This window comes from Ovis aries, chromosome 7 (assembly GCF_016772045.2).
Source record: "Ovis aries strain OAR_USU_Benz2616 breed Rambouillet chromosome 7, ARS-UI_Ramb_v3.0, whole genome shotgun sequence".
In the NCBI taxonomy this organism is placed as follows: Eukaryota; Metazoa; Chordata; class Mammalia; order Artiodactyla; family Bovidae; genus Ovis; species Ovis aries.
This window is the reverse complement of record NC_056060.1, coordinates 27,761,061-27,773,975: the sequence shown is the minus strand read 5'-3', so window position 1 is coordinate 27,773,975 and position 12,915 is coordinate 27,761,061. Positions and strand designations below refer to the sequence as shown.

At 41.3% G+C, this 12,915-nt stretch overlaps 1 protein-coding gene and 1 non-coding gene across 3 annotated transcripts in view; both read right to left on the bottom strand.

The window, feature by feature from the left end:
* The window catches only part of FMN1 (formin 1), a 488,195-nt gene that overhangs the window by 325,037 nt on the left and 150,243 nt on the right, over positions 1-12,915 (bottom strand). The gene's annotated exons all lie outside the window — the stretch shown is intronic.
* Positions 9,790-9,861, bottom strand: TRNAS-GGA (transfer RNA serine (anticodon GGA)). The gene has a single exon. It is a non-coding gene; the product is annotated as a tRNA-Ser (tRNA).

The following is a 12,915-nucleotide window of genomic DNA, read 5'->3' as shown; positions in this document are numbered from 1 at the left end:
TCATTAAAAAGATCCCCAAGGAGCCACATTCCCCTAAAGGGAAAAACAGCTGAAAGGTCTCTATCAAGGCTCTGTCACAGACCTATTTGCCTAAAACAAAAACAGGAAAGACAAAACCACCACCAAACACCACCTCAGCGTAGTTTCCAATGCTGTACAAGCTGGGAACCTGGCAGTGAAGGACATGGAAAAATTGCAGCTCTGTTTCCTAGCAGCATACCTGCCTCTTGGGGCAACTTTCTGTTGTACCTGAAGGTCTCAGTGTTTACCAGATCCTATTGAGTCAGCAGGCACTTAGTAAGCACCTGGAATGGATAAGGCACTATGTGGATCAAGAGAGCCAAACTGGCTTAATAGTCATCATGGTTTAATAGTAATCACCGGCTCTCTGAACAAAGCTGCGAGAAGATCAAATGCAAACAAATTTATTCTGTAAAACAGAAGCTGTAGCCATAAGCAAAACAGCTGTCTTTCTTTATCTGCAGCAGGGAATGGCTATGGCTTCCACACTGCCAACTTGAATTGTGTTCTCCACTGGGAAATTCAGATCACAATAATAAATTTCTAGTGCAATGTGTTCAAAAGAAACCTTCATACAAAAAGCGTACATGTGATTATAGCCCATCAACTCTTATAGGAAAATTAAAACAGTGCTTCCTCATCCCTGATTTGACCTTGTATCTAAATGGATACTTTTCTGGTTGCTCCTGATCCCAGCATATTTTGAGATTATTAAATAGGGCATGGTTAATCAAAAGGCCACCACAACACTCAGGAAAATTCATTCGTACCGTTTAAGCCTCATAACAAGCTTCCTATCTAAAGGAAATGCCTGTTGATAAAATCATACTTCTGCTTCTTCAGGACAGAAAAAGGAATCATTACATCAGATCATAAGATCAGTCTTCTGAAGAACCATGTAGACCAGTCAACATACGGGTGAGGGGAAGAGACATGGCATATATTTGTTGTTCTTTAACCGAGAAAGCTCCATTTTCTCAGACATAATTATTGATTTCCAAAATAAGTTGCTAAGCATTTTCAGCAGATATGGGCAAAATGGGACGCAAACTAGAAGGCTCTTCTACACTACAGCATGGAGTGGAAATACAAAGTTCTAGCACCTTCTCAATACCCATGGACATGAATACAATGTCGTGGGAATCTTGGGTCCCAGGGAGACAATTTGATTCCAGTCCCTTGGCTTAGGGTGGAGAAGGTATTCTTAGGTTCATTTTAAAAATGAAGCAACCATGGCCAAGAGAATGCAACCAAGCAAAGGCGCACAGCTAATAAGTGGATGATACTAATAATACGTAACATTTATTAGGTGTTTACAAGCACTGTTCTAGTTGCTCCATTAACTGATTAGTACATCTAACTATGGGCTTCCCTGATGGCTTAGTGGTAAAGAATCCACCTGTGAAGCAGGAGACACAGGTCTGATCCCTCTGTGGGGAAGATCCCCCAGAGAAGGAAATGGCAATCCACTTCGGTATTCTTGCAGGGGAAATACTATGTAGAGAGGAATGTGGCAGGTTACAGTGCATGGGGTCACAAAGGAACTGAACAACTTAGCAACAAAATATCAACAACATCTACTATGAAGTTGGTATTACTTTCTTTTTCATGTTTGGAAACAGGCATGGAAAGATGATGTAACTTGCTCATATTCACAAGAAGAACTGGAACCTGAATCAAGGCAATCAGGCCACAGAATCCACAGTCACTCTTCTAAATTCTGAGCCCTGCTTCCTGCCATAATAGGACTCCACATCCACCTGCATCTTAAAATGTGCAGGCATGTCAACCCGGTTAGGTGGTGTGGTCTCACTAGGGCACGTATTGTACCTTACCCTCTGAAATGATACCGAAGACTGACTTCATGAGAAGAAAAAAATATGAGCAGTACCATTCTTTTCCCTTGTAAATTTAGAGGGGAAATCTAGACAGGCTACTTAGAAAAATCAAGCAAAAATTCCCTAGCTGGCTTGTCTACTGGTCACAGACAAGACACACAATCCTCACGACTCAGATTTATCAAGAGGCTTTCCAGTTTACCTGTGCAATTCTCCTTCATTCAGGAAACTGAGCTATCACAAAGATTCGTTCATCCAACAATCATGGTCGAGCACTAACTCTGTACGAGGCTTCCGGGACATAAAGATGAAGAAATTCCAGCCCTCCACCTTGATGAAACATGAAGTTTAATAGGGGAAATCAGCCAAGAAAGAGGTGGTTCTTGTTCAGAGACTGTAACGTAGTACTTTATACTCCAGACTCAGTTTAATTAGCAATAGGTGGACCTAAGACAATTTTGAATGAAATCAAGTTATGACCATAAAAATATGAAGATAAGTAAGAAAGAGCAGCATGGTAATTTAAAGAGACTTTTTGAATATTGACTCTTTCAGGACACTCATTCTCATGACCATGAGAAATGTTACAACATCTGGTCATTTAGGGAATGGAAAAATGTTTCAGACCATAGTAATTTTCAAATAAGCAGCCTACAAATCTGATCTCAGTTGGGTGGTCTTGAAAAATTCATCCATTTAATGCTCTAACATTCTCAGAGGGAAAAAGAATCACCTCTTTTGGACATTATTTTTGTCTTATTCTATGATACATGCTTTTAAAGTACCTACTATGCAAAAACAGCCAAGTAACAGCCAAGACTTTCTCCTTTACAACCTCACCTGATTCTCTTTTGTTCTAACCTCGATACCTAAGTCCTCTAATAGCTACCTGTGCAAAAGGCCAGATTAAAAATTACCTACTTTGGACAACTAGTTGAAATAGGCATGAGCAATATCAGGTAGGATAACTCACATGTTGCTCTTTGAAACTATTTGTTACAAGCAATCGGTACCCAGCTTGTGAAAACTGAATATAGAATTTATGTGGAGAATTTACTACTAATGAATTCTCCATGTTCCTCCCATCTCACCATCTCCTCAGATTGAGGCTGGAGCTAACTGAACCTCATGGCAATAAGAACATCATTCCAATAAACAACACCTAGTGAGATAAGCCTAAAAAAAGGTAATAAACAAAAAAGAAGGGATGTCATCTCCTGGAAGTAGTAGAACCTAGCTTCTTGAGTCTCATAACAACTAAAGGAATGAGCAATAAAATTTTTTCAAAATCAATTTGCAGAAATGGCACACTGTCTAAAGCAAAAACTTGTAAAGCCCCTTGCTCCCCACCTCACACACTCTTTGCAGCACTCTCCCATGTCACTCAGCTCAGAGAATTCCTTCCCACACATATTCTCATAAAACCCTCTCCGAGCGCTCTCCCAGAAAGGCAAGGGAAAAATGAGATTAATTTCATGGTATTAGGCTAAATTTCTCATGTTTCTACTTATCCAATATGCTCCAAATTCTGGGCCTGATTTTTCACGACTGCTTCCAGCTTCTAGGGATTCAACTAGTTCATGGAATGACTGCTGAAGAAAAGTAGAAGTTAAAATTAGTAAGAGTATGTAAGATTGTAGAAACTATTTCTGTGGAAGAAAAGTGTTTAGAGCAATGACTGGGAAAAGTAAGTAAGTAAACTGTGAAGATACGTGAGGTAATGGGTGGAGATGGGGTTTTGGAGGTTCAGGAAGCATGTTTTAAAAAAGTGACACTTAACTAAGTGAGCTCTGAGGAAATAAGGGCATACAAGGTGTCAGATGAAAGACGTATAAGATAATGGAAGAAGATGGGTAGAATCAAATTGTTGGGAGGCTTAAGAGGACTTCAGAAGGACTAGAAATCAATCAGCTCAACATTCATGTTTTAAAGATGGAGACATTTGGAGTCAAGAGAAGCTAGCTAACTGTACCAGTTCACGAAGCTCAAGTACAACCACAGAATACAGCATCTTCTTTAAGTTCATTTTCTACATCTTGAAAATGGAGTTATAAGGCCAAACCAAGGGCAGAACTGGAGGCCTCCCTTAGGCTTCTTCTCCATTTCAGGCAGCGCTCTGTCAGGCTTCACTACGCGAAATCCCCCTGCTATCTACTGCAGGGCTTCAAACAGCCCCTCTAGCTCAGCCTCAGAAGAGCTAGCAGCTGTTTTCATTGATTGAAAACAAAACAGGCTGCATCTGCTGACAGCAACAACCGGACTCAGGGATTAAGGCCTTTTTCTGTTGAGCCATCTTGGTGCTAAATGTTTCTAAGACTGGTTCCACGGAGCTGTATTCAAAGTTTCTGTGAATGTTGGTAACAAACATTCCCTTCTCTTCTGAAAAGGAAGAGGAGAGGCCAAGGCATACTCGTGAAGCGGTAGAAGAATTAAGAACCTGGCCCTGGGTCCTGGGCTCACATCCTACCCTACTGCCGCAAGAAACTTTACCTTAGGAAGTTATATAAGCAACCTGTGTCTCAGCTTCCTCTCCTAAAAGCTTGGAATAAGAAAGGCTCCTTCTGTGTGGGTTATTAGAAAGATTAAATAAATGAATATGTGTTTTGCATTCCATCAGTGTCTGACACAAAATAAGTCCCATATGGATGTGACATGTTTTCAGAACAAAGGAACAGCTTTCTTAAGGGCATCAACTGATATCTAACAATGTTTTTTAACTTAGTCAATATGAAGCAAGTATTTACCCATGAAATGAAGGCCCAAGCAGGAAACTGCCCCGCCCAGCTTGCTCTTACCTATGCTCCCGGACAGAGGGGCCATTTGGTCTGAAAAAGATTATTTCCTATAGACTGTTGTTATTGTTGTTCAGTTGCTAAGGCATGTCCGACTCTCTGTGACTCCATGGGGCGTAGCCCGCCAGGCTCCGCTATCCATGGGGATCCTCCAGGCAAGAATACTGGGGAGGGTTGCCATGCCCACCTCCAGAAGAGCTTCCCACCGTGGGATCTTCTCCTGCTTTGGCAGAAGGGTTCTTTACCACCGAGCCACCAGGGAAGCCCTCCTTGTAGTTCAGTCAGTACAGTTCAGTCACTCAGTCATGTCCGACTCTTTGCAACCCCATGAATCGCAGCACGCCAGGCCTCCCTGTCCATCACCAGCTCCTGGAGTTCACTCAGACTCATGTCCATCGAGTCAATGTTGCCATCCAGCCATCTCATCCTCTGTCGTCCCCTTCTCCTCCTACCCCCAATCCCTCCCAGCATCAGAGTCTTTTCCAATGAGTCAACTCTTCGCATGAGGTGGGCAAAGTACTGGAGCTTCAGCTTTAGCATCATTCCTTCCAAAGAAATACCAAAGCTGATCTCCTTCAGAATGGACTGGTTGGATCTCCTTGCAGTAGAAGGGACTCTCAAGAATCTTCTCCAACACCACAGTTCAAAGGCATCAGTTCTTCCGTGCTCAGCCTTCTTCACAGTCCAACTCCCACATCCATACATGACCACAGGAAAAACCATAACCTTGACTAGACAGACCTTTGTTAGCAAAGTAATGTCTCTGCTTTTCAATATGCTATCTAGGTTGGTCATAACTTTTCTTCCAAGGAGTAAGCATCTTTTAATTTCATGGCTGAGTCACCATCTGCAGTGATTTTGGAGCCCCCAAAAATAAAGTCTGACACTGCTTTCACTGTTTCCCCATCTACTTCCCATGAAGTGATGGGACCGGATGCCATGATCTTCATTTTCTGAATGTTGAGCTTTAAGCCAACTTTTTCACTCTCCTCTTTCACTTTCATCAAGAGGCTTTTGAGTTCCTCTTCAATTTCTGCTATAAGGGTGGTATCATCTGCATATCTGAGGTTATTGATATTTCTCCCTGCAATCTTGATTCCAGCTTGTGCTTCTTCCAGCCCAGTGTTTCTCATGATGTACTCTGCATAGAAGTTAAATAAGCAGGGCAACAATATACAGCCCTGACGTACTCCTTTTCCTATTTGGAACCAGTCTGTTGTTCCATGTCCAGTTCTAACTGTTGCTTCTTAACCTGAATATAGATTTCTCAAGAGGCAGGTCAGGTGGTCTGGTATTTTCCATCTCTTTCAGAATGTTCCACAGTTTATTGTGATCCACATAGTCAAAGGCTTTGGCATAGTCAATAAAGCAGATATAGGTGTTTTTCTGGAACTCTCTTGCTTTTTCCATGATCCAGCAGATGTTGGCAGTTCGATCTCTGGTTCCTCTGCCTTTTCTAAAACCAGCCTGAACATCTGGAAGTTCACAGTTCACGTATTGCTGAAGCCTGGCTTTGAGAATTTTGAGCATTACTTTACTAGCATGTGAGATGAGTGCAATTGTGTGGTAGTTTGAGCACTCTTTGGCATTGCCTTTCTTTGGGATTGGAATGAAAACTGACCTTTTCTAGTCCTGTGGCCACTGCTGAGTTTTCCAAATTTGCTGGCATATTGAGTGCAGCACTTTCACAGCATCATCTTTCAGGATTTGAAATAGCTCCACTGGAATTCCATCACCTCCACTAGCTTTGTTTGTAGTGATGCTTTCTAAGGCCCACTTGACTTCACATTCCAGGATGTCTGGCTCTAGGTGAGTGATCACACCATCGTGATTATCTTGGTCGTGAAGTATTTTTTGTACAGTTCTGTGTATTTTTGCCACCTCTTCTTAATATCTTCTGCTTCTGTTAGGTCCATACCATTTCTGTCCTTTATCGAGCCCATCTTTGCATGAAATGTTCCTTTGGTAGCTCTAATTTTCTTGAAGAGATCTCTAGTCTTTCCTTATAAATAGGCCTACTAAATACCACACTTCCCCATACCATATCTGTGCCATGAGTGAGTTGAGCTCCAGAGAAAATTCTTTCAAGGGGTCCCTCTGGGTGTTTCAGGGCCAGTGCTCTCTGGATTGTTTTTTTTTTTTTTCCCACGTGAAGAGAACAATTAGTTTGAAATGTTCCCAGGTGGCTACTCTAGATGGTGACAAAGTTCACCTGTTTTTATTATAATACTTTTCCTCTGTTCCACTGTGATTTTTAAATCAGCTCAATAATTTCAGGGTGAAAAAAATCTATGAATTTGGATTTTTTCCAGAAGATCCTTTGCTTAAGAGTCTGTTGACACATGCTGATGCTGTGTGTTCCCTTAGCACTGAGACTTCCCTCCCTTTAGGGAAGGGTGTTCCCAGACAATGACTGGCCAGGGAGACTGCCCAAGGTGTCAACAGCAGGGCAAGGACCATTTTGTTGTTGTTGTTTTTAGGCCAACGCATTATACTTCAGAGGTGTACCGACTTCATCGAAAATGTCCTTACTCTTACAAAAATCAAGTTTGAAATAGTTATTGCATTACTGCTTAGGGTCTTGCGTGTGTATGTGTGTGTGCATGCTCTTTGTGGTCTTGTGGACTGTAGCCTGCCAGGCTTCTCTGTCCAGGCAAGAACACTGGAGTGGGTTGCCAAGCCCTCTTCCAGGGGATCTTCCCAACATAGGAATTGAACCCGCGTCTCTGGCATTGTAGGTGGATTCTCTACCCACTGAGCCACCTGGGAAGCCTGCTTAGGGTCTTACTGTCAGATATTTCTAAGATTGATTCCAATAAGCAGTATCAAAGACTCTTTAGAAATGGATTCAATGTCCATGACAAAATAAAAAACTGTAAGGAAAAGGAAAGGCTGTGACTTACTTCTGAAGCTGGAGAGGAAGGGAAAAAGAACTTTAAGGTACAAAATTTTCTGGGACAGGTTTTCGAAGAGTTTTGTATTTTCCCCAAATGACTAATAGTTTTGTCCCACAGAAATAACCACTACAGATGGCATGGGGTCCATGGAGAAAGCACTTCACTGTGCCTAAGGTTGTTCATGATACAAGTTGTAGATACAGATCTGGACTCTAACAAACCATATGCATCTCTTGATGCTTTTATTCTCCTTCTTTCTGGGTATGAAGCTAGTCAGCCATTGGCTTCACTATAACAAGGTATCTTTTTGTCCTTCCTTAGTTTTTAAGAAGTAAAAGTTATCTTGAGAATACTTGTTCCAACACCAAAGATCTAGTCATCAATTTAAAATGTTTTTAAATTTTAAAGGAGAAAAAAGAAAAAATAGGGAAGATGAGGATTTGCCCAATACAAAACAAAGGTGGATAACAAAGACATGCACTAGGGACATGCGTTATTTTAGGGTGTCATTGTCCCAAGTAGGCACCATGTTGGGTTCCTTATGCAAGCTTTCTAGTATCTTAATCCTCCCAGTAACTCTAGGAGAAAGGCGTCAGTGACCCCATTTTATTAGTGCTGTTCATGGCAAGTTTCTGTAATGATGGAAAAGCCCTATATCTGTGTCATGCAATGCAGCAGATACTAGCCATAGGTGGTCTTTGAGCACTTAAAATGTTCCTAATGTAACTGAGGAACTACATTTTAAATTTTATTTCATCTTAATTGATAGCCATAGGTGGCTAGTGACTACTGTTTGGTCACTGCTTTTGATGTTAACACCGGTGTTCAGAAAAAATTAGGACACTTCTAAGATTACACAACCAGTGAGTAGCAGAGTCAGGATCTGCACTGGATCAGCCTGATTCTAAACGTACCTTCTCTTCATTACAATAAGTCAAAGAACAATAGAATTTCATAGTCGTTCTCTTTCACACTGAAACATCAGAATGGGGGCAAATATTATAGATGATCACCTGGTTACCAGACCCATTGGCCACTGCAGTTAGAAAGAGTTGGCAGAGAGCAGAAAGAACACGGAATCATTACTGATTCCTTGAAGTTAATACTCACATCATTTAGTCATTTTTAAAGAAAAATATGGAAACCGATGTAAAGGCATTAAAATTACAAAGGAGAAAGTAAGCTAAGCATTGTCATGAAAGTGGAGGTGCTAGTTGCTCAGTCCTGTCCAGCTCTTTGCAACCTCATGGACTATATAGCCCACCAGACTCCTCTGTCCATGAATTTCCCCAGGTAAGAATACTGGATTGGATAGCCATTTTCTTCTCCAGGGTATCTTCACAACTGTGATCCTATTCTTAAACACAGTTAAGAGAGGACAAAGAAAGAAAGAGGGGAGCATAGCCATGGCTTTTAAGTGAAACACATTTGGGTTCAACACAGGAGATTACTAGTTACACACAAACTGTGAGACTTAAGCAAGTTCTTTAGCTCTGTGAATCAGTATTTACATATATAAAATGGGAAAATTATATAACTCATAGGATTGTTCTAAGAATTAAATGTGTTACTATCCCTAAACCAGTGCTCGTTCAGTTCACCACAGCCGCTCAATAAATAGTGACCATTATTACTGTGGGACATGTATAGCTGCAGAGATCAATAAAGTGGAAAAAAGAATCATATTTTGATAATTTTGAAATGTAGTCGCTGTTGCCTCCATTTTGTACACTATTTTAATTTGGGACTTAAACCAAACAAGTACGTATAGTGCTACTGTCATTTTCAACACTCTAAGAATTATCATGAAATATTCTGGAGAAATGTTACAACAGTTCCTAGAATCACGGTCACTTACTTCCTGTAGCTCGAAAGGGACATTTATAATGCTCATACTCAGGACAGTTATAGTGCTGCAGTTCTTAATGAAATTCAGAAGCAATAACAATCATATATTAAGATGGCTTAATTAAAACATGTAAAAATCAAAAGGCAAGAGAAAACTAATCAGGTCATAAAAACTGGAGCCTTATGTTAGCATAGGAGTACTCTCAGACATTCTCTAGGCAAAGGCTTCTGTGTTTCAAATTCTAAATGGGTCATTGAGTGAGTGAGTGAAGTTGCTCAGTCGTGTCCGACTCTTTGCGACCCCATGGACTGTAGCCTACCAAGCTCCTTCCTCCATGGGATTCTCCAGGCAAGAGTAATGGCGTGGGTTGACATTTCCTTCTCCAGGGGATCTTCCCAACCCAGGGATCGAACCCAGGTCTCCTGCATTCCAGGCAGATGCTTTAACCTCTGAGCCACCAGGGAACTCTAAATGGGTCATATTGGATGTATATTTTTTAACCACAAATTCCCATTTCTATCTGAGAAAGGACAGAAAATACTTTTCCAAAATTCACACACGGAACATAAATGATACATGTAGAGAGACCAGCTTTAAAGAAATAATGTGAAGTTCGTCATCTAAGCAATGCACACAAAACTGCAGTTTTGGGGGCACAAAAGGGAGGCGTAAAAAAATGGAACCCATTCTAAGGGAACAAAAAAGCAATCATTTGAATTTTAGAGAAGCTAAATGAATTATCTCAATGCAACATTCCAATCATTTAAATAAAATTCATCTACACATTTCTCACAGATTTTATAAAACTCAGTTCTAACCTGTGGTCTTTCAGGGTCTGAGAGTATAAGTGTGTCTATGTAGACACTTCAAGACTCCAGTTTTACACGAACAGCTATTCTGTTTAATGTCAGAACAGCCAGAGAAAATGAGTACAAGTGTTATCAAGATAAAAAAGAAGTGAATTTCACAATTCCATTAACCACGAAGGTGTCCAATGGTTAAGTCAAACTTACTCTTTTTGTTTTATAAAGAAATCTGGGATGTTACTAGATTTGTTGTGATCTTCCCATTTATAGAGAAGACAAGTACATGTCAAGGCAAGTGTGAGAAATGGCCTGAGAACTGAGCTTTATGACTTGCATAAACTAGGATTTCTCTTTAAATGTATACCAACCTTCCACACCAGTTGCAAAACTGAAGCTAATTTGAAAGAGATAACTGATTAAATTTCACGAGCTTTAGGAATAAAACCAGATAACTTTTTCAACTGCTTTGTCATGACTTAAAGTGCTGAGGAGTTTACAAGAAGCAAGCGTAATTTTCCAGTTCCATCAATAATTCATCCCTTCCAACTGTCCTTTTTTGATCCATTTTGTCCATTTTGTCCATTTCTTGATCATTTATCATACAGCCCACAGAGACACAATCTCTGTCTCTCTTTCACACATTCACACATAGGTGCTCACACATGTGAATGAACACACTCCTCCAGAAAACAAACTAGATGGCTAATTCTGAATTCACTTCACTTGCAAATATAAGCCCCACTGTCATGAACATGCTACTGGTTTGGGGAAGTCCACCTGTGGCCTTTAGCTTTAAGCAGTAGGCTCTCATTGGCTTCTATGAAAGACGAGACCAAGACATGGTCCTTTCTGTGTGCTGCGTGCGTGCATGCTCCGTCGCTTCAGCTGTGTCTGACTCTTGCAACCCTACGGACTATATAGCCCACCAGACTCCTCTGTCTGAGGGGTTCTCCAGGCAAGAATACTGGAGTGAGTTGTCACGCCCTCCTCCAGGGGATCTTCCCGACCTGGGGATCGAACCCATTTCTCCTGCATCACCTGCAGTGCAGGCAGAGTCTTTACTGCTTGAGCCAGCAGGGAAGCTCATGCACTGCAAAGACAGCATATCAGAGGCCCTCTGCATCCATTCTTTGTGGCTGAAGCTGACTGATGGCTGTGGAGTTTGTCTGTTAGGAGTGAAGGAATGTGGAGGAACTGAAATCTGCTCATGTTCCCACCAGTGTTCCCCCATTAACTGTAAAGACCAAAGGTCTAAGGCATCCAGTGTTCCACGTGAGGATACGCCACAGCATCTTCACTGGACTGAGTTCCGTGGGGTGATTTTGGTTGTGGTTTTAATTCTCAAGCCTTCTCACTGATTATGGGGGCTAACTCATATCTATACAATGAATTTGGTTCTTTAATTAGAAACAAAACAGAAACAAACAAAGCATCCAACTAATAGAGAGGTAGAGAGGCTTAACATTTAAGCACCTGGGTCCATACTCGGACAGACTTGGGTTCAAATCCTTGCACCATACTTTACTCTCTCCTAACTTGTACAATAGGTACAAAGGGTGGTGACTGGCGTTGAGCCAGTGATCAATACATGGCAGTTTTGTCACTGGTGTAGACACTTAAGGTTGGGTGTGGAGTTGGTAATTATATCCTTCTGTTCATCAGATGTAACTACTTGGAACCCGATGCTGTGTCCTCCCCAGACAATGAACCCAGTTCAGCAAGGAGAATTCCAGGCCCCACAGGTGGGGTGACTGAGATGGTCCTTGGAAACCAGTATCTCCAAGAAGAGTGCAAGGTCTGTGTTTTAAAAACTGCATGCAAAACCCTACATTCAGAATTCACGCCACCAACACAGAATCTCGAGGACCAGTTACCTTTTCTGCTTTTCGTACCTTGTGGCCCATCTCAGGCCACACCTCTATCAGCATCTTTTTTCCACCCTGCCCATATCCTTGTTTACACACATTTTACACAGTATCCTTCATGGGGAAAAGTCATCTCAAATGGAATCTTTAAGAAACTGCACCTGTAATAAGAAGTTAGACTCCATTTGCTCTCTAGTCTGTTCAGATTCAGTTGTCTTGACATGTCTGGCTCAAAGTGCACTAGAAAATGAGAAGCATAGCTAATGATAGAGTCCTATAGTGGAATTTAAGAAACTGCCCTTTAAGGCGAACTGTGTAATGTTCATGCTCTCAATGAGCACTCTTGGGTGACTGAGGATTTATCATGCACAGACACTACTTTAAGGCAATTCACACATTTGGTTTATTTGGATGGTGCTCCCAAATGGATACCTAGGGTTGCCAGATTTAGTAAATAAAATACAGGACAACCAGTTAAATTTTAATTTCAGACAAAAGCAATAAATAATTTTTCACTATGAGTATATCCTACATAATACTTAAGTCTTAGCAACCTCATGACCTAAAAGTGGAACTGACTGAGCAATGGGTTCTTTTGAGAACTTTCTAGATCACCCAGAATGGTCTACATGGTTTGCTACAGCAAGATGATCACCCAAACAGAACCTCTCTACATAACAGTCTGGCTGACATGCAGCCAAGTGGCACCATGTTGGCAGCAATGGTCACTTAAACGCTGAAATATATACTGGTTGGTAAAAGATGCTGCTCAGAACCTCCCTGGTACTTACCCTCTACCAGCTCCACCTCCTGCCATTCTCCCAAGGAACCCTTGCACCTTCTCACA